General features: G+C 40.7%; 1 long non-coding RNA gene across 1 annotated transcript; it reads right to left on the bottom strand.

Annotated features, from left to right (window-relative positions):
* Window positions 1-24,100: 24,100 nt before the first annotated feature.
* Window positions 24,101-26,504, bottom strand: LOC127658216 (uncharacterized). Its single transcript, XR_007972374.1, has 3 exons — window positions 26,180-26,504; window positions 25,022-25,118; window positions 24,101-24,231 (listed from the first exon to the last, which is right to left on the bottom strand). It is a non-coding gene; the product is annotated as an uncharacterized LOC127658216 (long non-coding RNA).
* Window positions 26,505-27,172: the final 668 nt, after the last annotated feature.

Genomic DNA, 27,172 nt, shown 5'->3' with positions numbered 1-27,172 from the left:
AATTTAATTAATTTATTGTTATGTCATATAATGAATTTAATTAATATTTTTTATCACTTGACAGCCCTAGTATTAAGTCAAAATAAAATGTAATATGTAAATATAAATATTTTACTATGTACATAATGATTATTTGAATGTATTTGTAATATATTGTACTGTGCTTTGGTGTCATTCAGGGTTGGGACATATCCCTAACACTTTTTTTCTTTACCAGTTTTGTCCCCAACAAAAAAATCTTTCACCAGGTAAACATACAAGCAAACAAACTAAATTATTGAGCAGGAGTTTACAATTTGTTTTGCGTGTTACAAGTGCCGATCCAGCACTGGAGTTTATTATTTTCTTATGTTATTAGGGCTCGTTGTGTCTGTTCTTAGTGGTGCTGAGTGACAGCGGGCTGTAATGTTCTTTCGTGCATCCAGACTCACACACTTCTTGCTCCTTTTTAGAAATTATTGGCATATACTCAAAATAATCATCCCATAATTTTTATTATTTCAATGATCTATTAACATATTCTTTGAATAACTCATATGTGTAAAATGTTAAATGCCAAAGAGCCTCATCTGGGCCTATGCTAGATTATGAATTCACAAAATATTTGCACCATTTAAACGCAAAACCTGTATCTTCTTCACTACTGCAATAAAATTGCACTGCACTGTATTTAAATGAAATCAATGTCATTCTTTTCAGCACTAATACGCCTCATTAGGCTCATTATAGATTGCATTTTATTCACAAAACTTTGGTGTATTTGCCTTCTGAAATGCTATTGCAGCATATGGACAACAGGTGGTAAAAGGATTTATTTTAAAAAGAGATGTTTGCATGGAATTTTTTATTTTTTTATTTATCATGGTAGACCGCTAGATCGCATCTACTTGGATCGCACGCAGAGCTTTAGAAGCTCCGAGCAGCTCTTTATCTGCTTTGGTGGACAGCGGAAGGAAAGCGTTGTCTCCAAACAGAGGATCGCCCACTGGGTCGTCGATGCCATCACTATGGCATACCACGCCCAGCACGTGCCACCCCCTGTTGGCCTACGAGCCCATTCTACCAGGGGTGTTGTGACTGCTTGGGCGTTGGCCCACGGTGCCTCTCTAGCAGACATATGTAGAGCCGCGGGCTGGGCAACACCTAACACCTTTGCAAGGTTCGATAACCTCAGGGTTGAGCCAGTTTCGTCCCATGTGTTAACAGGTGACACAAACAGGTAAGTTCAGGTCAGCTGGCCGGGTGTATCGCTTGTGCATAGCACCTTTACTCTCCCTTGAGGCGAAGATGTGCGCTCTTTCCCCAGGATAATGACGTTGTGTCCCTCCTGCCACAACACTGAACCAACCGCTGAAATGGCTAGGTCTTTGGCTCGGCTCCTCAAGTGCGATACCTGATGTGTGTTTGCAGCGTCACTCCTTTTATAGTGTAGGAGTGGCATGCAAATTACACACGCCAATTTCCATTGAACCGAAACGTTCACACACACAAACACTATCTCTCTTAAGCACATACACACACACACTCTCAAAAACAACAATACTTTTTATGTCCTGCTGGGAGATGTACAGAGAGGTGTTAGATTTGTTGTACCAGAGTTTTAAAGGTCAGTAGTTGACCTTCTCTGAGCACTATCAGTCTGAACTGAAATGAATCTCTTGTGCCAGGGAAGGTGAGAAAATAACGGCTGGTATCAGATACAGCAGTTGAGTTCCAGTGAATAGAGATTATCATTAGGTTTGAACAGATAATAGAAGTACATTTTGTGCAATAGTTTACTAATACTATTTATTTGAAAAATCATACTGGGATAATTTAAGTCAGTTTTAAAAATTTTCAAATCTTTTTAGTAATTTAGGTTATATGTTTATATATAGCTTAAATTACCCACTTTTCATTAAAAACAGGTTTACTTTCTGCAAGGATATACCTGGCTTGTGTCAATCACAATAGTGTTTTGTGCAGTGAGTTATTAGCGGTTGAGAGCCATAGGCGGAAATCGTGAGGGGTCCCCCATCTGAGGGTTGTCCCCCCTAAAATATCATTAAAATATGTGTATTGTAAATAATATAATTATATATTCTTAAAATAATTGTTTAAGAAATAAAATAATACAAATGCAAATGGGGCAACAACAAAAAAAACCTTGGTGTCCCCTTCAAAAATTGCTCTTGAGAATTGTTATGTTTATTGCCCCCCCCCAACATTTTGATGAAATTTTCGCCCCTGTTGAGAGCATGTCATCATTGAAATTCAATTAATTGAGAGACATTAAGTGGTTTTATTCAGGAAGAAATTTATTTTGTGTAAATTAACTGATTACATTAACAAACAATCTAACTGATTACATTAAGTAACATCAACTTGACTAAATTAAGTTACACTAATAAAATAAATTCACCCACTTAAGTTTGTTTCTCACAATAATAATACAAAAATCTTAGTTCTGTTATTAAGAAAATTGCTAAATACAAGGCTGGGAAAAGGACCTCAGTTTTCGTCGATCATTAACAGTTTTGAACATCACTGACAATCATGGTTTTATATTGTTCTAATGGGCCTGTTTCTGTGGTTGCATTTGTCTGTTCGAGTGCATGGTTGTTCAGTAATTTTTTTACAACTCTGCCTCAAACCAGTTCTTTGGATTTAATTTTCATGTTGCATTCAGCTGAGCGGGCCAGGACAACATAATCCTTCTACTTCTCCAAACATGGTGACATCTCTCATGCATAGTAATTTTACAGCATTGACAAGAGCACAATCATTCCATGAAACAGGAGACTGGACAGAATGAACAGGTTTCATTCCCCCATGTGATGCTGAATTATGGGAGATTATTATCTCCACATGTGAAGAAGCTTTTTAGCTTTCATGACTGCACTGAGCCTCTCGTATGAGGTGCCCCTAGGGACATTATTCAGAATTACCATGCACATACATGTACTTTTCCTCTCACATACACATATGAAACCAAATTCATTCACATAACCACGTTATCAAGCACAGCAATGTTTCAGCCCATGGACGTCAGGCAAAAGGAGAACAAGGTAAGTTAGCTAGAAACCAGCTTGCTTCAGCTTGTCATTTTTATTTCCTAATGATGAAAATGGGTGTTTGGAGGATACATCACGTTATCTACAGCTAACTTAAGTTAGGTGCTGTGATTAGTGGTCTTCCTAGTTTTAAAAATGACAAGCTGAAGCAAGCTGGTTTCTAGCTAACTTACCTTGTTCTCCTTTTTCCTGACGTCCATGGGCTGAAACATTGCTGTGCTTGATAACGTGGTGGAGCACGTTCTCTCCTGACTGGACCTGCAGTTGACAATGCAACGCTGCTACGCTGGCGGGAAGGGAAGAGCGACGCTAGGTGATCATCCATCGACGTGTCCACACTTGGAGTTGCAACGGTTGGCTGCTGCCCGATTGTTGTGGCATTTGACAGTGTTCTGATGGTCTCCGCTGAAGCCAATATGGTGTTCAGCAAGCCCGCTGCATCGACTAATGTTCTTTGCTGTTGTTGGGAAGACATTGGTGTAGCGCAATTGGCGGGCGAACTAACGGTCAACAGTCACTTATGTTGTGGAAGGCGCGGTTTTCTACTATTAGGCGATGGGCCGGACCTCGAAATTATGAATTTAATACTTACCTCACAGCTGTGTAAGTCTTTTTTTGCTGAGGTCATGTAATAAAATCGTTTAAGTACTACAGACATTGTTTCCAACTTTGTTGTTTGCACATTTGACGCAAAATGTCCTTACAAACTCTTACTTTTTTAAACCGGCAAATAAGCAGGAGTAGTAATCATAATGTTAGAAAACCTCCCGTTTCCTTGACAACCAATGTAAATAATGAACACAGATGAACAGGAAGCTGCGTTCTTGAAATTACAATTTTGCTGTAAATCATTAAAAATGTAAATTTAGTTCTGTAGTTCAGTAATACTGAGGTAAAAATGAGGTGTTTTATCCATTTAGCCTCAAATGTAAAAAGCCCTGTAACCCCCCTTTCCCAGACAAGTTGGGCAAACATTGTTCAATGGTCAAATTTATGGGTGAACCTGCAAACCACAGAGAGTACAGTAGCTGAAAAAGCCGTATTGGCATTTAACTTAAATTCCGAAGACGTCCAAGATGTGCCGGATAATGTTGGATTTCACAGAGAATGCTACATGCTCTTCACCAACAAAGAACACATAAGAAGAGCACGTAAGAAGATAGAAAATGCAGCTAACAACAGTGAAGGTTTGTATCAAATGTATAATTTTTATATAAAACTTTTCATTTATATACGTTTAACCCCTTACTAGTCAGCCCCAATTTTGGCAAGTGATGCATTCATGACATCCCCAAAATAAAAAGGTTGCTGCTCAGAAGTCATTCTGAATATACACATAACCAACATATATTTAGAAAGCCAACCCTTGAGAGTTTACATTTCAAGACTCAAAATTAACCAGACTGTTATTAATATTGAGATATATAAGCTCAAACATAGAAACAAAAAAAAAAATATTAAGAATATATTTATAAAATGTATAAAAATATTATGTGAATTTAGGATTGCAACTTATAACCACAACTAAAACATGGGGATTTTTTTAAAGACAATCATCCCACACATCCTATTCAATATTCTATAATAAAATCAACTAATCGAATATTCGAAAATCGTGACTCATCCCTAATTAATATAGTATTTCAGTGCAAGTGGATGACATGACAAGTAGCAAAAGGCAGTGCAATATGTGTGTAAGTGGGGTCAAATGTTCATAGCAAATTTAAAAATAAAAAAATAAACCAATGTAGCAGCATCATAGTGTAAACTACCAGTGTATTTGTGCAAGAGTCAATCAGCTGCCCTTAGGTTATTGGAGGGTGGGGGTGGAAGGAAGAGGCTCTCTATGATTCCCCTATAGAAAGTTAAGGGGATGGATTTGTGGGAGATGAGCCTTCCTCAACTGTGGGAGGAAGTGCAGAGGTTTTTGGACTTTCTTGGCCAGGTTCTGTTGGTGGTGTCGATAGATCAAGATGGGTCATCTGTGATGTGGATACTAAGCAACTCCGTGATCTTGACCTGCTCCATTCATGGTGCTGTTGATGTGATTATTGTCAACGATCACCTCTGTAGTCATTTGGGTGTGGAGAGATATGATGTTGTCCTGTCCGTGTCTGTGTGTTAGATAAACAACTGAATTATATTCAGATAAATAAACACAGAAAGCACACATTACTAGATAATTTTAAATCACATAAGCTACCATGCACAGAATTGTGTCATTGTATAAACTGTGACGATCAACCATAAATGGCTTATATAACTCCATGACTACCACTATAAAGTTGATTTGAAATAATTTCTTTGTTTTGCTTTGGACTCTTTTAGCTGATAATTAGTCTAGCTTACTTGTAGCCTAGGTAGCTTGCTATAAACCAATCCAACCTTGACATACCTGTCAAATTATTTCCTACTGTCTTCCCGTTTAAATATTTACCCGTAATTATCCCGTATTTGAAAACTCTTTGCTTAGTTCATTGTGTATGTACCGAATGATTTGGATTAGCCTAAACAACATACCGTTAGACCTAGCTTTACTGCTCCACTACCAACATTCTTTCGTGGCTACTGTTCTCATCAACGACAACGCATATATTCACGACGAAGTATAGCTTGCAGTCTTAAATACAACTTATATGAAAAGCATTAAGATATAGGGGTGTATAATCATTGTAAAACAAATCTTACCTTGACGTTGTCTTGCCGAGACACACCGGTCTCTCCAGGTTGGGTTGTAGACTCATTTGGCTTCAGACTGGCGCTGAGCCATGCGACGCTGGTTCAACGAATAACGTGATTGGCCAAATCAATTCAACAAGGTAACAACACAAGCGTTGATTGGATCTCACTCCGACCAGCGTTTGTGATCAGCTAGCGAAATTAAATCTATTTTTATACTTTAATGTGCAACAATTGGCGTTGGAAACAATCGGTAATCTTTTTGTGAATTATTCATACAGACAAATAAAAAAAATGAGCCAGACAGCTGCTGGGTAACTATCAAATCAAAAACTAAACGAGATAGACGGACTCGGCCCACCGCCTATATGCTTTCTTTCAACAGCTTCTAGTTATTCGTCTTGAGGTGCACTACTGCCACCAACTGGAGTGGAGTGGGTACTTTAACCACCTTCCGTTTCAACTGAAATGTGCTTCCGTTTCAACTGAAATGCTTGCATACAACATACTGAAATGCTTTCATACAACATACTGAAATATGACCGATCACGGAAAGTAGGGACACAAGTCGGTTTTGGGGCATTTTGAGTTATTCACAGATTCTGAAAGTGTAGTCTCCAAGCTTTCCAACGATTTGTAACACATGGAAATCTGACAATATTTGGAGAAGTTGTGGCCATTTGAAGGTAGGCACTCAAAAAAGCTAAAAGGGGAGAAAACGGCCTCAAAAGATTGTGCAGTTCTCACCTCTCTCTGCTGCTGGGAGTGACAATAGGGCTCATTTACATCTCATTTAGATAAGCTATACCCCTGTAAAGCTCCCCCTGTAAACATGGACTAAACATGAGATAACGTGTACGTGTTCTTAGAATGAACAAAAAGCGACAAACTTTGATGTTTATGGAAACTCACCCCATAAGAAACAGAAAAGTATTCTTGCAGATCTCGTTGCCTCCAATGAAATAAGTCGTTCGGGCACACTTTCTCTTTGTCGGGGTCTTCTTTGTGGAGGTAACCATCTCCGAAGTTTGCACTGTGCGTCTGTTTGCCTCTAAATGTCCAATAATTCGCATGACGCCAGTCCGATACATTCTTCCTCGTCTTCATCTTCGCTCAGTTGTAGATTAGGGATATTATTCAGTCTTATCATGCCACTTTCATCGTCGCTCAGATCGTCTTCAGAATCAGTGAGCGCTTGTTCATAAGCATCCGGCTTGTCGAAGAAGTACTTCAAAACATTTTCGTTGTAACGGCCACGGTTCAGCTTCGTCTGCGACATTCTTTGCGGCGTCCATCTTCATTGAATTTTGATATCAGATAGAGCCGGCTAGACGCTGCATAATAAGTAGCCACGCTGTTAGGGGCGGGGCAAAAGCGCCGGCGGCTATTCAGTACGGAAATACACACAGACAATGACACGCCCCTACTGCATGCTAGAATCTCCGAAAAACAAGCCGATTTCAACCTCAAAATGTACGCTTTTAAATATACCAATACTGTTATCTCAAACATGGAGAGGCTTCTTCATGATCTCAACTAACAGATTCTGCAAAAAAGCGGAAATCACCAATTTTGGAAAAAAACACTTGTTTCTCATTTTGCTCACAAGTTGTGCTGCCGACTTGTGTCACTGGTTTTCGTGACGGGTGAATGCTTTTCAGTTGTGTGTGTGAGAGTGTAATCATTTTAGTTGTATGTATGAGAGCATTTCACTTGTGTGTGTGAGAGCGCGTTTCAGTTGTTTGTGTGAGTGCGTTTCAGTTGCGTGTGTGAGAGCATTTCAGTTGCGTGTGTGTGAGCATTTCAGTTGTGTGTATGAAAGCATTTCAGTTGTGTGTGGGAGCATTTCAGTTGTGTGTGTGAGCATTTCAGTTGTGTGTGTGAGAGCATTTCAGTTGTGTGTGAGAGCATTTCAGTTGTGTGTGTGTGTGAGCATTTCAGTTGTGTGTGTGAGAGCATTTCAGTTGTGTGTGTGTGTGAGCATTTCAGTTGTGTGTGAGAGCATTTCAGTTGTGTGTGTGTGTGAGCATTTCAGTTGTGTGTGTGAGAGCATTTCAGTTGTGTGTGAGAGCATTTCAGTTGTGTGTGTGTGTGAGCATTTCAGTTGTGTGTGTGAGAGCATTTCAGTTGTGTGTGTGAGAGCATTTCAGTTGTGTGTGTGTGAGCATTTCAGTTGTGTGTGTGAGCGTAATATTTTCAGTTGTATGTATGAGAGCGTTTCAGTTGTGTGTGTGTGAGCATTTCAGTTGTGTGTGTGTGAGCATTTCAGTTGTGTGTGTGTGTGAGCATTTCAGTTGTGTGTGTGTGTGAGCATTTCAGTTGTGTGTGTGAGAGCATTTCAGTTGTGTGTGTGAGAGCATTTCAGTTGTGTGTGTGTGTGAGCATTTCAGTTGTGTGTGTGTGAGCATTTCAGTTGTGTGTGTGAGAGCATTTCAGTTGTGTGTGTGTGAGCATTTCAGTTGTGTGTGTGAGAGCATTTCAGTTGTGTGTGTGTGTGAGCATTTCAGTTGTGTGTGAGAGCATTTCAGTTGTGTGTGTGTGTGAGCATTTCTCTATAGTATGTGAATGAATTTGGTTTCATATGTGTATGTGAGAGGAAAAGTACATGTATGTGCATGGTAATTCTGAATAATGTCCCTAGGGGCACCTCATACTCTCGTTCCCCTTTGGTCTGCCCATTGGGGCACACACAGCAATACTGCCAGGACCGTAGGCTGCTCTAAGATATTATATTTGTTTATTGAGCTCAACTTGATGGGTTTCTGTGGCACATCAAATAGCCCTGTAAGAGTTGCCTATACCTTTGTCCTTTTTTTTTTTTGCTGTTATTGTTTAAAACCAATGATACATTTGGAGACATGTATGAGGCAATAACATTGTTGAAAAAAATAAAAAGACTTTCAAGCCTGTTCCCTGTAATATTCTCATCTCTTCATGAGAAGTGGCACAGGAGTGAAGCAGATGGCATGGTGAGCTTTGAGAGCAGAGAGGAACCAGCAAAGGAGGCAAGGTCTCTAGATAATGCTAGAACAGACTGTGATTCAGATGAGCTTTGGTTAGATCATAATTAAAATGAGCTTTTGTTTGAGCTGTCTCTTATATGATGGGCATTATACTGCTCATTAAATTTCATTACTAAAACACGAGAAATCTGGCACCAGTTACGTCCTAGTCGGAGCTTTCTGTGGACAGATATCTTCTGATTCAGCACATGTGAATAAGCAGTGCATCTGCTGTGCATGTTGGGTTAAGTGAGAATCATCTGGACTCTTTACTATTATTTTATGAGTTTCAGAGACGTTCGTTTTGGGACTCTTTGCCTTGTTTTAAATCAGTGGTTTGCAACTGGAGGGTTATGGTCCCAGGTCTGTTCCCTGTCAAAAAGCTACACTTTAATGTTGCGGTGATTTAGCGCTTTGGGAACAACTTTAGGTGTGACCAGCTGTGAATATTTGTGCAACACGTCAATTAAATTGACCAGAATTGACATCATTGGATGCACCTGTAGCAGGGCTATAAATAGATGCTTCACAGGTGCATCGTCAGATCTTTTGTCTTCAGATCAGTCTGTGTGTGTTGTGCTTCTTGACTGTCAGAACTTTCTACTTTCCTCTTTAAGGAAATAGAATTGTTAGGCAGTGCGCAGAAATATTTATCTTTTCTTAAAAAAAAAAAAGAATAAAATGAATGACTGATAAACAAAGAAAGCAGTTTTATTTTGTGTGTTTGGTGGAAGAGCATGCTTCTCTTGCATTGGTGCGGGGCGGATGCAAGCATTGTAATCTGTTTACAGTCTAAATGCTTTACACTCGTCTCGCTTACTTCCAAGAGCCTGCACGCTTTCATTGTGGGGCTCTCGCATAGATCTGGCTGAGGAGCGAGATACGGGTCTGTCCCTATTGCTCGCTCTCTCCCCAGATTCAGTTGATCCTTCTCGTAAGCCTGAAGCGTGCTTCGGCGCCTCTTTGATTCACGTGGGGGAAGCTGAACCTCTGAAAATTCCACGCACAATAAGGCTGAGGAATTGCTTGTGGTGGTTACTCAGGCTGTGGCCAGACTACAGTTAGACTGGCCACACGAACAAGACACCCCCAAACGCTCCAAACTAGAAGACATATTTATGTCTGGTGGCCAAAAAAAAAAAAAAAAGGGAAGGGAAGTGAACGCTATATCAGTCCCTTCCTTTCTTTGATGACCTCCATGAAAAGCTCTCTCATTCATGGAGGAAACCTTATACTTTCTGTGTCTTCCACGCTTGTGGGGAAGGCTTATTAGGCAGCAAGTCAGACTGGTGCTGCCCTGCACACTATGGCAGTGTTACAGGCGTACCAGGCTGATCTGTTGAAGGACCTGAGTGCGGACACCACAGTCGATGAAAAGGCTTTCTCTGAGCTTTGTCGAGCCACGGATCTGTCTCTCCGCATTACCAAGCAGACGGCCTGCGCCATTGGCCGGTCTATGTTGGCTTTAGTCAGTACGGAGAGACACTTATGGCTCAACCTGTCAGGCATCATAGACAAGGACAAAGTTTTCCTTCTCGATGCCCCGGTTTCGCCTTCTGGCTTATTTGGTGACACTATGAATGTAGTTATCACCAGGTTCCAGGATGCGAAAAGTCACGAGGAAGCCTTCGGGCAATTCCTTCCTCGCCGCACTCAGGGGGAGGGGCCGACGGCCACCCAGCCCCACCCTTGTCCTTCTAGAAGAGAGGCTCATAAACAAAGCGTGGCGAGTTGTGCTCCCCCTCATAGAGACTGGGGACCAGCTCGTCGCCCTCAGCAGTCCCCAAAGCAAGACCTCAGGGCAGTCATTTCTAAGAGGAAAAAACCCTGACGGTCTTGCGTCCAGCCTTGTGGGGGTAGCCCCATCGGGATGGGGCACATCTACTTTGACCCTCCCGATACCCCCATGAAACCTCTCCATTCCCGCCGCCTCAGAGTCATACATGTTGGGTGTACCGTTGCTTCCTGCCTTAGTTCAGGACATGGAACATTCAATATCCCCACAACAAGAAGTGTAAAAATTAATACTCATCAGCATGGAAACTTCTGCCAGGTATTTCTATGTGGGTCCAAAGAACAGTAGAAAAAGGCTACATAATTCAATTAGTTCTCCATTATCTGCGTTTCAACGCCGTGGTTTCCACTACAGTGAAACTGGAGCAAGCATTTCTACTGTAGAAAGAACTGCAAAATATCATGGTCAAAAGGGCCATAGAACGTGTTCCCCTTCCAGAGAAAGAGTCAGGTTATTACAGCAGATACTTCAGCAGATTGGTTGGTTACGATCGAACTCATATACTTTCATATATAAATTCTGCCACAGCACAGGAAGTTCCTGAGGTTTGCTTTCGCGGGCAAAGCCTTCCAATATCAGGTTCTTCCATTCGGCCTAGCCTTATCACCCTGCACATTCACGAAATGCATGGATGCAGCACTGGCTCCTTTGCAACTCCGGGGCATCCATATTCTGAATTACATAGATGACTGGCTGGTACTAGCACAGTCTCAAGAATGGGCAGTTCAGCACAGAGATATCGTCTTAGCTCATCTTGTTTCACTGGGTCTGAGACTCAACGTCAAAAAGAGTGTTCTCTCTCCCACTCAGGGAATTACCTATCTGGGAGTTGTATGGAATTCGATCACGATGCGGGCACAATTGTCTCCCGCTCGAATCGTGTCCATTCAGAACACCCTGAGAAAAGTCAGGCTAGACCAAGGTTACTAGGTCTCATGGCATCTGCATCCTCTGTGATATTTTTGGGCCTTTGCACATTTGACCATTTCATTAGTGGCTCAAAGACAGGGGATTTCATTCAAGGGTCAGTCCCCTAAGGCTAATAAGGGTTACGTTCCACACGCTTCGTACCCTTCCTATGTGTTTCAGACCCCGGATCCGACTTTGGGTCCCAATCTAGGTGCGTCTTGCCGTCGCAAGTTGCTAATGACAGAGGCCTCCCTGACGGGCTGGGGAGTGGTCTTAAGTGGTCGTCCAGCTCAAGGGGAATGGGAGGGTCATCAGCTCGATTGGCACATCAACTGCCTCAAGTTGATGACTGTATTTCTGGCCCTGAAATACTTCCTCCAGCATTTGAGAGGCTGCCATGTCCTGGTGTGGGTGGACAACACAGCAACAGTCTCTTACATAAATCATCAAGGAGGTCTACGTTTACGGCAGCTGAACACTCTGGCACGTCAGATTCTTCTTTGGGCCCAGGGCTAGAGGTGTCCCTCTGCAGCATGTTCAGCACACATTCATAAGATTTTATAGTTTGGATGTTCATGCCACTCCGGGCTCTTATGTTCTTGTGTCAACATCACAAGTTCATGTCTGAGACCTCTCGTGCTTTTGTGAGCACAACTACACAACCGTAAGGGGTCCGGACATCCACGGTGCAGCAGCGTGGGTATTCTCATTCCCAAAGTGCTAAATCAGCACATTATCAAAGTGTAACTTTTTGACAGGGAACGTCTCGGTTTACTTAACTGTAACCCCTGTGTCCTGATGAAAGCTTTGGATGTTTACCGCCATTGAATTCTCTTATGTTTCAAATTAAAGTTCTGCATTTGGATCCTCACTCTCATCTCTTCCCTGCACAAACCATGACAGTTAGTCCTTGTCCTCTATTTTAATGACTTGTTATTGTACAATAGATCTGATTCTTGAGTTAAGATGATTTTACTTAACTGCTTGGCAAATTTGTTTTCTTTTAAGCTTAATCCTCACTAGGATTTGTTAGAGTTGTTAAAAAAAAAAAGAGAGAATTGGTTAAGAAAAATTAATTATTTCAAGACATCCTCGAAACTTGTGAAAACAAGCATCAATACCTTATTCAATTTCAATACCCAAATAATGATTAAAAAGGATATTTTATTTATTTGCTGTGCAGTTCATTTAGATTGGAGTCATAAACCTAAAACTCCGCAAAGATTTTCAGATCCATGACTTGTAACAGACCCTTAACACAGGCTCACTTACCTCCCTCCTGCCATTTCTTTTCCCCTTCCTTTTTTTTGTTTCTATTTGCACCAGCACCAATATGTTTTTATTCCATTAAATCGTTTTTCAACCTCTGTGTATTTCCAAGCCAGAAGGAGGCAGCAGGCGAGCTTCCACCTGTGAATACTGGCTTATTGGACACATAGCACCTTTTTGGCACATATGTCGTAGGCAGAGGTAGCAGAGATAAGTCTGCTCGGTTCTCTCCTATCTCACCCAACCAGGCAAATGCAGTACTTTGAACAAAATATAACAGAACAGAAAAAGTGTTAAAAAGAAAAAAATGAGGGAAAATAATATTTCTCCTCACACATCAAGATGATCGAACCGTTTAATTAAAGAAAGGAAAATAGTGATGGGAATGTCAGAAGCTGGCTACACATGATTGATTTAGCTGCAGTAATAATCACACCCCAGGTTCATTTTACTGAAAGACTGCGTCATTATGTAACGAGATTAGAAAATTAGGATTTGAAGTTTTTTCCCTGTAACATTTTGGCTTTTATGTACATAAGTGTTATTAATCTCATAGAAGGAGGTGGTTAATTTGCTGATTTCATGTATTTTGATGTCATTTTAAGCCAGTGTGTTTAATTTCATTACTACTTCAAAATTATTCAGCAACAAAGTCTTCTGATTGTTTAGTTTTTATATTTATACAACAGGTTATAATCAGCTTCTATCCATGGATTGTTTTAAATTGTACAAATGACAATTTTTTTTTAAGGTTGATTAGTTGTATTTGTTCCCAACTCACTCAAATGTTCTCCTATTTTGTCGTTTTTACTTTTATACACATTTATTTGGCAATGTTTTTGTTAAAATAATTTCATAAAACATATCTTATAGCATTTTTAACATATCATCATCATTATTATCATTTATCTGATTTTGTCCCTAATAGAGAGTATGTGCTTTTATTCACAACTAAAAATCTGACAAAAAAATTTAAACTAGGGTGATGCAGTAATTAATTATTGTTAACACGTTACAGTATTTGTTAACAAAAACTAACAATGAACGTCTCGGTTGCTGTTGTAACCAACGTTCCCTGATGGAGTGAACGAGACATTGTGTCGACGTAGTGACAATATGAGTTGCCCTTGGGAGCCCCAAACACCTCTTATCTTTGAAAAAGGCCAATGAGAATTGGCGAGTGGAATTTGCATGCCACTCCCCTGGACATACGGGTATAAAAGGAGCTGGAATCTGGCCACTCCTTCTGGTTTTGTGCTGAGGAGCTGAGACAAGGTCCCGGACATTTCAGTATAGTACAGCGTTGTGTCGATGTAGAGACACTAGGGGTCCCTCTAGAAAAATACTACAACAGCTGAACCGTGATCCTTGAATTGCCGATGCAGGAGCAAGCAAGCTGCTGCGTGCGTAATAGTAGGTGCAACAGTCTGCATGTAACCTCCCCCAACACCCCACAAGACGTCATATAGTTCCCAACACCCCTGAGGAGGGGAAGTGACGTAACTAGCATGGGAGAAGGCCGCGCAAGCCGTGGCCTTTTCTCTCTATGTTTTCTGTCCACAGAGTATTAGATTTGGCTGGGGCCATCTAAAGCTATTATATGCATAGGGGAAGGTGTTCTATTCCTTTCCTATTCTTTCAGGGTTGAAAAGACCCCATGGAGGCCATATCCTGCTGAAGGGGAGGTAACATATGGCAATACGTCAATTGGGATTGCCAGCTGCACATGGAAGAGGCACAGTGGTAAGTCCTGCCACGAAGGAAAGGAGCTCTACAAACACAATGACTGGGAGACGCGGGTCTGCCAACAGGGAGATCGTATCGTGAAAAATACATCACAGGGGGTTAACGGAGTAACCGGCTCCTGTGGAGCACCTATCCCAGTACAGGGCATATTAGTACCCGTAGTGGGTCCGGCTACGAATTCCTTATCTGAATTCGCAAGCCACAGGGCTGGGGAGGATGGACAACCAGGGTTCAAAGTTCGAGAACTTGCATGGGAGAAGAAGCGTATATCTTCGCTTTAAGGATGGGAAAGGCGCTATATGCAAGCGATACACCCAGCCAGCTGTTCTATATTACCAATCTTACCTATTCGTACCTGACAAAACACGGGATGAAACCAGTTCAACCCAGAATTTAAAATTTAAAAAAATTCCCCAGTGGGCAAGCCTCTGTTTGGCGACTTTGCCTTTGTGGGGGGGGTGTGAATGAACCCGTGACCCAGGAACCAATCATCTAGCCGCGAGGGCTCAGGGGAGGACGGAGGGTTCCTGTCCAACGCAACACTCGTGGTGGCCCGGTCAAGCATGGCGGTCAGCTCTGCGTTGGCTTCTGATTGGGGGGCAGACTCGAAGGTGGCAGCCTAGTCGAGTCCTCACCGTCTGACATCGCCAGTGCGCTCTTCGATGCACCGATCGAGGATTCATCCCTTCATTACCCAGCAAGACCGCACCCATTGGACTCCACAAATTGCCTCCAGTGACAGCCGGGCTGGCCTCGTGCCCATAGGTAGAAGGGGCGACATGAGGGGTGGCTGGAGTGGCTTTCCTTCGGGAGAAGGAAAGCCGCGACCGCAACGTTGCCATGGTCATATTCTTGCAATGAGAACACGAACCATCCACAAACACTGCCTCAGTGTGATTGCTGTCCAGACACTCGAGGCAGTGCCCGTGGCCATTGGAAGCAGAGATATCGACCGCATCCAGGAATCACACAAAGACAGAAATGCATCTTTAAAAAGACGCGTCTTTAAAAAGATGTTCACGTTAATGTGTTACTCTGATACAGAAATATATACACTTTGCAGAAGTATATACTCTCTTAGTAGTGCTGTCGAAGCGCCATAGGGGTGTAATCTGCACTAAGCATGCAGAAGGAGATAAAGCAGCTAGAATGCGCCATATATCCAACAGCATATGCTTCTTTCTGAGATGAATGGACCGGCAGTGGAAATCAGCTTGCAACACAACCACTCGGCTCCGAAGAAAAAAATCTGGGTGAGTGGCCTCATTCCAGCTCCTTTTATACCTGTATGTCCGAGGGAGTGGCATGCAAATTCCACTCACCAATTCTCATTGGCCTTTTCTCAAAAATTAGAGGTGTTTGGGGCTCCCAAGAGCGACCCCTAGTGTCACTACATCGACACAACTTCGAGAGAGGGACAGAAGGGGAACAGTAATTTTACAGCACTTATTTTTCTTATTTAATGTTCATTTCTACATATACTAATACATGCTTAAAATTACATGTTTAAAGTTGTAAATATTAACATTAATTAAAACATTATGAGCTAATAATTAACATGTTAAATAATATTTTTTATATAACTTAACATGAACTGAAAAAAGTGAATTGTTAGTTCATGATACCTAATACATTTACCAATGTAACAAATCAAACCTTATTATTAAATTATTGTTCATCGTTTGTTCATGAAATCTAATGCATTAAATAATGTTAACATATAGAACCTTATTGTAAAGTGTTACCAATTATTTTTGTTTACAATCTAGATAATAGACTGTATCAATGTAAATACATTGTTTATTTTGACATTGACAAAAATAAGTCTGTGAGGAAGAGATATGCAATCAGTTCAATATATTGTACCGTTGAGTATTTGGGTGTTGATCGTTCAGCTGACACATATTGAAAGTACATGTGAATGATCAACAACCAGATACACAACAGTTTGACATATTGACCAGACTGTATTTACATCCTTCACAGCCACAGATGTAATTTGTATCAAATTAAATCTGCCATCTACTAATCGAGCGTGATTCAGAGTTTCCCCTCTAACAGTCTGCTGCTGTCAGTTTCGCTTGTGTTTGTGCTGTTTATGTCAATCATATAAAAGAATGTCGACTGTCTACTGGCTTATGATCACCAAACATTCTTAATATCAGATTTGCCACTAAAAATCTGGTAAATTACGACCTAGGTGGACAGTGAACTTCTCCTCCCATGTTCCTATCGGGAATACCTGCTTATCTCTGGCGGACTCCGGTTCCTCCTCCCAGAGGAGGCATCAAAAGTAAATGCAGCGGCCTGCTGGTGAAAATGAAATCCTGTTGTGCATTATCTCCTAGGACTTATCTTCCGGGTATATTGACGGAATATGGGTTGGAACATTGCTCCTTTGTTTCCAGATGAGGAGGTCCAGATCCTCTGCCATTGTTCACCTCGTCCTCGTTTTAACAGAGGTGGCATGAATGCCCGAAGCCTTTGGCCACTGGATCGGGAACCCCCTATGGCTAAAGACCCGGTTCCAACTAGGATATCTTTGGTGAATGCTAGAACACTATAGAATAAATATGTTTTTTCTGAATGACTTCTTTACTTTCTGTGAGTTGGATTTTTTATATGTGACTGAAACCTGGCTAAGTGTCAGTGAGTCAAGCACATTTTCAGAAGTTTTACCACTTGATTGTGAATACTTTAACTCTCCGAGGCTTTCTAGACGAGGAGAAGTAGTAACGATTGTGTTTAAGAAAACAATTAACTGTTGTCAGCTGATGCTAGACTTGTACCCAAGCTTTGAACTGAATGTTTTCGAGCTGGATATTTTTAGTACCATTAATGCTGTTCTTAACACCACAATCTGCTTTTTTGACTTTTATTTAGAAACCTGTGAAAACATCCTCCACTTTTTTGTTGACAAGATTGCTACCATTAGAGCTTACATTTCACCTCCTTTCGAAGACCCATCCATCACTGTCACCTGCTCTGCTGTTTTTAAACAGTTTGCGCCTGTGTCTTTTTCTCTTTTGAGGGAAATCATTGGTCATATGAAATCCTCAGCCTGTCCTACAGATGTTGTTGAAGAGATTTTTGAAACTATTGGACCAAAGATTCAAATAATTATAAATAGCAGTCTTGCCTCAGGTGTTGTACCACTCAACTTAAAACATGCAGTAGAGCAACCATTGATTAAAAAATCCAATCTGGACACTTCGGTTCTCTCCAACTTTAGACCAATGTCCAAACTCCCATTTCTTTCTAAAATATTGGAGAAAGCAGTACCCATAGAGTTGCAATCTTTTTTAGACATACATGGTTTTCTAGAGGTTTTCCAGTCCAGTTTTAGAGCCCGGCATAGCACTGAAACTGCACTTTTAAAGGTTTTTAACACTCTGGGGTCGACAGATGGATCATCATTACAGCGGAAACAACATAAATTTCTCCATCATTTTGGGGCATACAAATAAGTGTAAGACATCATTAGAGACTATAAAGTGTCTACTTTTATCTGTGTACACTCACAATAACAACAAAACCTTGTGCTTTTGTAAAATAAAGAAAATAAAAATGAACTGAAACTCTGCAAATACTTATCAAACAAACATAAAACATATGTCTAAAGAAAGACTAAAATGTCTACTTTTAAATAAAACAATTCGAATTAAAAACAAATATTCTCCTGCAATGTAATCTGTATGCAACAAAGCTAAGTACAATTTCTCCTTGCTCAGCTAATTATCCCTAATGTGATCACACCCACAGGCAGAGGGCGCTATTCATACGGTAATGCTCTGAGACGATCAATGCAAATGGTGAACGCCCCCAACTGTGCCGTAAAAAACAAAGTTCATTCACTTTTCTGCACGTTTGACAGACAGCACGATACACAAGTGAGAAAACTCCTGGATAGTGATGAAGAGTTAAAACATTTTCCTCAGAAGAAGAGTGGGATTTTGAAGAGAGACTTGATCCAGCCGAGGGTATAATTTCGGACAAGTTATTTAGTTTTAACTAGTTGACATACTATTTTATATAAACATGTACATATTTTACTAGTGTGAAGCATGTGTGAGTGTGAAGCGGCTGGGATGAGGCCATGGTTCTCAGGCCTCTAAATCTGAGGCCATGGTTCTCAGCAGGAAACCGATGGAGTGCGTACTCCAGGTAGGGAAGGAGGTATTGCCCCAAGTGAAGGAGTTCAAGTACCTCAGGGTCTTGTTCACGAGTGAGGGGACAATGGAGCGGGAGGGGGGGCGGTATTGCACTCGCTCTATCGCACCGTTGTCACGAAAAGAGAGCTGAGCTGGAAGGCAAAGCTCTCGATCTACCGGTCAATTTTTATTCCTACCCTCACCTATGGTCATGAAGCCTGGGTCGTGACCGAAAGAACTAGGTCGCGAGTACAAGTGGCCGAAATGGGCTTCCTCAGAAGGGTGGCGGGCTTCTCCCTTAGAGATAGGGTGAGGAGCTCAGTCATCCGTGAGGAGCTCGGAGTACAGCCGCTGCTCCTTTGTGTCTAAAGGAGTCAGTTGAGGTGGTTTGGGAATCTGGTAAGGATGCCCCCTGGCCGTCTCCCTAGGTGTTTCAGGCATGTCCAGCTGGGAGGAGGTCTCGGGGAAGACCCAGGATTAGGAGGAGAGATTACATCTCCACACTGGCCTGGGAACGCCTCGTGGGTCCCCCAGTAAGAGCTGGTTAATATGGTTCGGGATAGGGAAGTTTGGGGTCCCCTGGTGGAGCGGCTGCCCCCATGACCCGACTTCGGATAAGCGGTTGAAGATGGATGGATGGATGGATGGATGGATAGTTTACTGGTGGGACTGTTTCCAGACTTGCCAGCCAGGACTAAGAGTATTGAAATTTGAAATATGTCCTAATAAGCAAGTTTTAGTTACGTTTAAATGCTGTTTCAGCTAAAGCAGGTATTTCAATTGTATGCTGTATGATATAAATATGATATGTAATATGATATAAAAATAATATTAATGTTTAGATTATATTTTATCTAGTGTTTATGCTGCCTCATTATCATCAACAAAGCTTGTGCTTTCAAATATGTTCAGGTTAAATGAGTAAAATGCACTCAGCGTATTATAATGATTTCAGAAGTATCATGTGACACTGAAGACTGCAGTAATGATGCTGAAAATTCAGCTTTGATCACAAATGGCATTTTACAATATATTCAAATAGAAAACTGTTCTTTTAAATTGTAAAAATAGTTCACAATATCACTGTTTTTACTGTATTTTTGATCAAATAAATGCAGTTTTGGTGAGCAGAATAGACTTCTTCTAAACGGTAGTGTAGGTCTAAAATGAAGTAAAGTCTTTATGTAAAGAAAATGAATAGTCATATTATTTCTTTTAACTTAAAACTTGATTTTGATAATTAAGTCTCCTCACATTCATTCTCTTTCTGTCACATTCCTCATTGATTGGCCCAGGGGAGGGGTCTTTTGTCTCCTCAGGTGTGAATTACAATCAATATTCATGATAGTTCACACCTCCTTGCTTATGACCTTTCTAACACTAAAAGTGTCTTACAAAAGTTCAATTACTATATTGTTTTGTATGAATGAGTGATCAGGATGATTTTCACATCATTTTGTAGCAAAAACTCTAGGCTACAAGATCCAGTTCTCAAGATCCAGGCTTGTGGACAAATGTTTAGTATGTGTTATCTATATATTTCAAATACTTAAAAAACAATGTTTTTATTCTCAAAAACCATGCATAAATGTTATTTTCTCAAAATTACAAATATGTACACACGTTGCTCACATATTATCGTAGCCAAGTTTGTGCTGAATACAGTGTTATCAGACTTTAGCCATTAATGTGTTTTTAAGCAACTGCAAAAAGCACAAATGTCAAGGCATGTCAAAACTTCTCCAGGGCCTAAAACACCCTCAGACCCCAGAGGGTTAATGACCTTTTATTAGCCTCTGACTCAGGTGATTCCGCTCTTCTCCTGCTTATAGATCTCACAGCTGCATTCGACACTGTAGACCACAGTATCCTGATCTCTTGCTTGGAGCATTTTGTTGGCATTAAAGGTACTGCTCTGGAGTGGTAAAAGTCTAACCTATCTGACAGAAGTTTTTCTGTCTGCCTTGGTGACTTTGCATCCTCCTCAGCACCTCTTCCTTGTGGAGTTCCTTAGGGCTCAATTGTTGGGCCGATCCTGTTCTCCCTGTACATACTCCCCTTAGGGTCCATTGTTTGGAAATATGGCATCTTGTTTCATTGTTATGCAGATGACACTCAACTTTACCTGCCATTGAAACGGACAGATGCTAACCTCTTAAAACCATTGTTGGACTGTCTTAAGGATATCAAAGCTTGTGTAACGGGGACGACAGAATAAGTATTTAGTATATGTTACCCAACAGAGGTTAAATAAGGCCTAGGTTCGGCTCTAGGAGGATTTAAAAGTAGAAGTTTGGGCCAAATTAAATTCAAGCAATTAACAGCCGGCAAATTTTATTACAAAGACAAAAAAAACTGTGTGTAACAATTTTTCACAATTTACATTGATACACAATTGTCTGTTTTCCACTCAACACCATGAACCAACAAGACAATGGTTCCTATGGAGTCAAAAGTTGAATGTGAAGTCCAGGAATAAAATAAAATAAAACAAAATAAAATAAAACAAAGTCTCAATAGTCCCTCTGGATATCTTGTGTGTGTGTATATTACTCAATGTCCATGAGTATAAAGGCCTTTTTGTGTTTTCCACCCGGGTAGTGTGTATGTGCTTAGCTCTCAGTTCGGATCCGTGATGAATCACGATGATTTTTTTGAATCGTAGATCAGGGTCTGGCTCGCCGTTCAAAGGTGAATCACTCAAACAGAATCAGCATTCAAAAAAAACAATCAGAGTTCTCGTAAAAGAAAAACCAGTAACCAAAAGCATTGACCGGTTTTTTTCCTCAGTAACAGGATGAATTGGCAACCTGAACGATTAATATCCATCCATCCATCCATCCATCGTCAACCGCTTATCCTGTGTACAGGGTCGCGGGGGGCTGGAGCCTATCCCAGCTAACATTGAGCGAAAGGCGGGGGACACCCTGGACAGGTCGCTAGTCCATCGCAGGGCCACGATTAATATCATTCTTTATAAAATAATACACATAGAAATTAAGAAAATATAGAAAAATCAAATCGTTTGTGAAATCTCACGCTAACTCGTGTGTGCATGTTCAGCTGGCTTCTTCATCTGACTTCGATATAAATCGACTCACTCAACATACCACAGAGTTAACCGCCCTCTAGTGGTTAATCATACTACTGCACCAAAGATACAGGAGTTTCTTTGTGGTATACAAATCAAAAGCAGTTACAAATAAATTTACTTTAGGACTAAATTAAAAGGGGAGGAAAAAAAAAACAACATCAATGTACAAGTCAAAGGGGTTAAATCTGGATGGCCTTAAACTTTCTAAATTTTAATGAGAGTAATTATGCAATTAAGTAAACAGAATTATGATTTTTAGACCCAACCTGCGAAGCCCCACATATAGACCTGGGTTCTTGCATCCATATGTAAAACCCACTGTTTCCCATCTGGGAGTGATAATGGACAGTGATTTTAAACTGGACAAACAGATAAATTCAGTGCTCAAATCCAGTTAAGTTCAAATCCAGTTGAGTGTTTTCCAGTTTAGACTATGATGCAAAGTTAAGTAATTTTTGTCATTTAATAACTTTGAAAGGGTTATTCATGTTTTCATCTCATCCCGTCTTGGCTGCTGTAATGCAATTTATGTTGGTTTTAGCCAGGCCACTATGGGCTGAAATATGTGCCACCAGAAACTGAATTTGAACCATTTATATTTGAATTTGAATGGCTAAACTTGAATAATTGCATTGAAAAACTGAATTTGAATCACATAATTTGAAATTGTATTGTTTAATTAAAATTGAATTTATTCAAAAACTGAATCTGAATTGTATCATTTGAAATTGAATTTATTCGTTTGGAACTGAAGTCCAATAAAATTTGATCCTCACTGAAAACTAAACTCTCTATATATCTTCACATTCACTTCTCACAATTCAGATTCAGTTCTCAAATTCAATTTCAAGTTACTGAGACAGACATCCGGGTAGTTGGAGGATGAAGGAAGAGCAATCGAGCGCAGATCGATAGATAGCGTTCATAGGTTGGTTTCACGTGACGCCACGCTGCTGCATCGCGAGAGCGCGCAATTCAGATGGAGGGCAGGAAGTGAAATAGCTGAGGATCTGCCGTCTGGCAAAATGCCAATGTTTTGTGTAGTTTACGGCTGCTCCAATCGTTCTAATCGAGAAAAGGGAAAGGGTTTTTATAGAGTACCGAAGATTGTCACTCATAAAGGTGAGAAATGTAAAAGCTCACAGAACAACGCCTTAAAAAGTTGATTTTTAACGCACGCCTGCGGTCGGGAGGAGCAGAGTCTGTTAATGCCCGTGTCTGCAGCGACCACTTCGTCGGAGGTATGTTAGCTAGCCAACGTGTTTTTTGTGTCTGTGTTTATATAGCATTAGGTTGTCATTAAATGCTCATTTACTTAGTAATGCTTATTAAGTTACCGGTAGTCTAATATGGACTTGATTGGGGCTTTTTAGGTTGCCCTAGCGCTTGTCTAATCTTTCGGAGTCTATTGTCCCATTGGAGTAAGGAGGAGGGAGAGGGATAATAATCAGTCAGTCCAGTACCTGAGCCCTCACACATGTAGTGTCCAATACCTGATCCCTGCTTCTTGGCTCTGATGATGATAAGAGGACATGGAGTAGTAGTACCTGAGCCCCGACACATATCAGTCTGTTAATATGTTTTCAACAAGTGTAATACTTTTATCCACTAGTCCAATTGTACTGGCTATATGTATTATATGTAATGAAATGGATTCTAATCTGTTATTGCACACCATGTTCTTGTTATTATAACAATTGTTGAAAAATCTAATCTTGTAAATAAACCACCATGTATAATTCTGTCTTCTCAATGGCATTTAATCTTTTCATTTAAATTATACAACAGCCAGAACTCACAAAGACCACACTCATAACAGTAGTCAAAATGTAATCTTGTCTCATACAACCGTATTGATATAACAGCAATATCACACAGCCCACTTTCAAGAGTGCCTGGATCCTTTCATTACATTACACATGTGAATTTGTAACTTGCTGTCCCAGTATTTCTGGAAGTATACCGTTTCTAAAAAGCCTAACATCATCCCAAAGTTCAAGATCGGGCAAAATCCTTTCAACAAAAATGTCATTGTGGTTCCACACAACAAAATCACAGTACTCAGCGTCTACAATGTGAAGCTGTCCCTGAACTTGGTAGTAGTAGTCATGAGTCCGGTCCAGCATGACATTATCCCCATCATTGATGAGGCAGAAGCCCTTTTCCCCAGCACACAAGCGCAGATTGGCTTCATCTTGGTGAGAGTGTGGACACTAAAATCACAGAGAGAAGGACACGTGAACAATAGATTAACAAATATATTTTCTGCCTTTTTGCTCAGTTTAGGACTTGAGACACGACTCAGTCTCGAGATTTAGGGACTTTACTACAACAGAGACTGTAATATTACCTTAATCTTGCAGATGCCAGTTCCGTGACAGTCACAAGCAACAATCCCATCAGGGAGGACCCCATGTATGGCCACTTGGGGTTCAGCCAGAGACCACTGTCCATACAGGAGAAGCCTGCATGCTCCCGACCCATCAGCTTCTCATAGACTCCTCTGGCTTGTGCTTCATGTTTGCATCCATAACTGTACACAGTACACATGCAAAACATGAAAAGGAAATAATTACTTAGTATTGGATGTGTAGAGCCAGTTCAGTGATTTAAATGCCATTTCCCTAACCCCTATACTTAGTTCTACTCCTGCATAACCATAGTCTTATAACCCTATAACTAATAACTAACGTGCACCAAAGCAATGTGTTACTATACATTTCATTTAATATTCCACCAGTAAGATACATTTACTTAATAGACAAGCTTCTTTTTATCCAAATTATACCCTCTGTTGTCAGTGTTTCTTTTCTGGACATAAACACTGTTTACACGAGGCCTTACCTCTGCCTTACCCTAATTCAAACCCTAAATACCTTGTAGCGGCTGTGGTGAACCTATATGCTTCTGGGTAGCATATGGCCTTGATCAAGCTCTTGGATGGTTGCTGTGGGTTGGTCTTAATAGCTTGTTTCAGCTTGGAAGCAGTTATGCGTCCAGCTCTTTGCCTAAACCAAATCCTGCTTGCACTCTGACTTCGAGTTGCCCTCTCTACAGCCTGGACCTGGGACATGATGAGCTCTTCTAGCTGGAATACCTGGCATAGCTCTCCAAGCTCTTTGGGGGTAGCTGCAGAGTCTCTGGTGTTCTGTATTCAAGAACAGTTTTAGGAAGCATACTAGATTTGGGGATGAATTCTTTGTAGTAAGGCTCCCTAGCCATCAGTGCTGCACTCCTTGGACAGTTTTTGCTTAAAGTCTCAAAAAACTAGCATATGTTTCTGACCCTCTCTTCACTCTTGGGCATGAAAGTGATTTCCCAACCTGGTTTTCAGTTGTCCTGCCATCAATAGAACGGTCAAGCTTTTTTTTTGGCTTTAGCAGAGGAGAAGTCGATCAGAGCTACTGGAGCAGCAGGAATCTGAAAATAAGTTAACACAAAGAAGATCATTAAGTCCACATTTCTGTGGTCCATAACCATAACATATCTATATGCAGTATAAATCTGGCGTTTATCCTATGGCTGTGAGCAAAACAGGTAAGGCTATCATCACAGGATTGAGATGCCAAACTGTGTTTATGTGGGTCTTTGCTGTCTTAGCTTCTCTTTGTCCAAAAGGGAAATTGTGACTGACCACATTGTCACAAGCTACACATGTTAAGGCAGAATATAGAATAGAAATAATTTAATAATCCCCAACATTAGGTATGATGGAATATAATGAAAATCCCCTAAAAGAAGATGAAATGTAGGCTAGATGAAGACAAGCAATCTGCCTGATTAAGTAACCAAAGGGGCACAATATAAACATTAATTTAACATCATAATTTAGCCTACAGTTACAGTGTCCAAAAAATACAGTGTCACCTTACCTTTTTTACATGTGATGGCATCAGCCACTTGCACTGCTCTGTTGTGCAGGAAGCTGTATTGCTTTCTTTCGAAGTGTAAATATGCTATTTTTGTGTTCTAGTCAAACGGAATTAACTAACTTATGCATTCAATTCAAATGAATAGGGCTAGTGCTATGGTGTAATTGCCCTGAAGTTTATGGCCTTACATTATGCTAGCACCTGCCAAACACAGCGACACATAACTTACACGCTTACTACTCTCTCTCTCTCTCTCTCTCTCCCTCCCTCTCAGTAAGCAGTAACATTACTCTGACAATGACAACCACGAGGAGAAGTTATCGGGAAAAAAATCACACTGAAGACATGACCAGTCTACTTGGCGGCGGCTAACACTAGCTACGTTTGCAACAACATTTTCACCGGAGGAAGAGGCAAACGCTTAGAAATAATAAACACCAGGCAAAAATGTTGTTACAAGAGCTTGTAGGCTACCATAAAAACGTGGGATTATAGCTACTGTGTTTGCAACGTCGGAGAAAGATTTAATTTCCCTGTTTCTACAAAATAGCTATAACATTAACAACAGTTAAACAAAAGATCGTTAGATCGTAAAAAAAAATTCATTACCGTATTTGTCCCAGCCGAATCCATGGTGGTGGTGGTCACGCAAGTCAGGCAAGCACTTCTTCTTTGTTTCATGGCGGGTAACGTACTGTGCTCCAAAACATTGGTGCTGATTGGCCCAAGAGGAGTCCTGTGCGCCAATGAACGCTATCTATCGATCTGCGCTCGATTGCTCTTCCTTCATCCTCCAACTACCCGGATGTCTGTCTCAGTAACTTGAAATTGAATTTGAGAACTGAATCTGAATTGTGAGAAGTGAATGTGAAGATATATAGAGAGTTTAATTTTCAGTGAGGATCAAATTTTATTGGACTTCAGTTCCAAACGAATAAATTCAGTTTCAAATGATACAATTCAGATTCAGTTTTTGAATAAATTCAATTTTAATTAAACAATACAATTTCAAATTATGTGATTCAAATTCAGTTTTTCAATGCAATTATTCAAGTTTAGCCATTCAAATTCAAATATAAATGGTTCAAATTCAGTTTCTGGTGGCACATATTTCAGCCCATAGGCCTCTCTCTTACGTTTGCAGTTGGGGCAGAATGCTACAGCTCTTCTTTTAACAGCAACGTGCAAGTTAGAACTAATTTACCCAATGCTGGCTTCCCATCAATGTGTCCTGGTATGTTTTAGGATTTATTTTAAGATTTTAGTGTTTGCCTACAAATCACTAAATGGGCTAGCTCCAACCTATCTCTCGGACCTTATACAACCACACGTTCCATCAAGATCACACAGGTCTGCTGATTACTGGCTTCTGGTTGTTCCTAGAGCAAGGTTGAAGCATAGGGGTGACTGTGCTTTTGCAGTAGCACCCCCCAAACTATGGAATAATTTGCCACTGCGTTTTAGGCTGGCCCAGTCACTCTGTTTTTAAATCCAGTCTTAAATCATATTTTTATTCTTTGGCGTTTAACACAGTATGAGAGCTGTGTTCTTAAATTAGTATTAATTTGTGCTTTCTGTGACTATGATTGTACAGCACTTTGT

This window comes from Xyrauchen texanus, chromosome 17, assembly GCF_025860055.1.
Source record: "Xyrauchen texanus isolate HMW12.3.18 chromosome 17, RBS_HiC_50CHRs, whole genome shotgun sequence".
In the NCBI taxonomy this organism is placed as follows: domain Eukaryota; kingdom Metazoa; phylum Chordata; class Actinopteri; order Cypriniformes; family Catostomidae; genus Xyrauchen; species Xyrauchen texanus.
The sequence above is the reverse complement of the archived record's forward strand: the minus strand, read 5'-3'. Positions and strand labels throughout refer to the sequence as shown.